A 1,346-nucleotide genomic window follows, 5' to 3' on the forward strand; every position below is an offset into this window, starting at 1 on the left:
AGCTTAGCTCCCTTAGGTCACAACCGAAGGTTTCTGTAAGTTATGATTCCTTCTTTTGTGATCGACCAGACTAAGTCCTGTTGCTGTTCTCGGGGGAGGATAAGTTCTTCCCTTGGGAGTAGCAACGCCTTCCTTGCTTTGGTGCTCTGGAAGCTGGCAAGTATTGCTGGCCCTTTCCCTTAGATCTCCCTTAGGCTAAGACAAAGTTCTTGGCTGCGGGTGATCTGTCACTAAAGCAAGGTTGGCAGGACCCTCTTGTCCCTTCCCCCTCTATCTCCGTAATGGCCTAGCCATTACTGTACTGTACCTTGCCGGCCGGCAGAGCTGGCCGGCAGGGGTATTACTGTACTGTACGTCGTTCTACTTCTGGACCTAGTATAGGTTGGGATGTGGAATTGACTAAGCCCATTGCCGGCCGGCAGAGATGCTGGCCGGCAAGGGTCTTATCCATGCCTGCCGGCAGAGCCGGACGGCATTGGTCAAGGAAGCCTGAATTAAGTTTCTCCCATTCCTTATATGCACTCTTTCGGTTGCCGGGCTTGGGGGGTTGTGTACACTCTTATCCCGGCATCCATTCTATTTTCTTCTAGTGCTGTACCTGTCCCGGCTGCCGGCCTATGAGGCCGGCAGCCGGGCAGGTGTAGTCTTCTGGTTCTTTTGCTGCCGGCTGGCATCGGTCTTGTACCTTTGCCGGCCGGCTTATGTCAGTCCTTGTCTGCCGGTCACCAAGAGTGTGGCCGGCAGCTGGGTACTACCTTGTGTAGTTGCTGGCCGGCAGTCATTGCCGGCCAACACTGGCTGTTGCCGGCCGGCAGCGGCTGCCGACCGGCACAGGCATTTGAACCAGAGTGCTGCCGCCCTATAGCTGTTAAGTAGTATACTTTAAAGCTAGTTGTGGTGTGTGCCGGCCGGCAAAGGCAGGCCGGCACACATCCCCCTATACTGTACTAGTATTCTTCTGTATAGCATATACAGTAAGAAGAAAACTATAGTAAAGGTTTAGGTACAGCACTGTATCTTCTAACACTATTGTGTTTTCTTGCACAGCCCTTTGCTGTTGCCCTCAGATAGGAAGCAGAGTTCTTCCCTGTCTATTATCCAGGATTTTAAAATCATTGCCTAGGTGTGAGCTCCACCTGTTTCCTCTGGAAACCTTGCATTGGTTACTCTAGAAGAGATAAACCATTTTGATTTTATTATCTGGAAGGCTGCAACAATGGGTTGTGAGGGAAACACAAGTGTGTGTCTTTCCTTTATGAATTGTTATGCTACACTATGCATATCCAGTGATACATAGTTCACTTGATACTCATGGAAATTTCTTCTCTTTACAGGGGGACCCTCCG

This window comes from Palaemon carinicauda, chromosome 7 (assembly GCF_036898095.1).
Source record: "Palaemon carinicauda isolate YSFRI2023 chromosome 7, ASM3689809v2, whole genome shotgun sequence".
Taxonomy (NCBI): domain Eukaryota; kingdom Metazoa; phylum Arthropoda; class Malacostraca; order Decapoda; family Palaemonidae; genus Palaemon; species Palaemon carinicauda.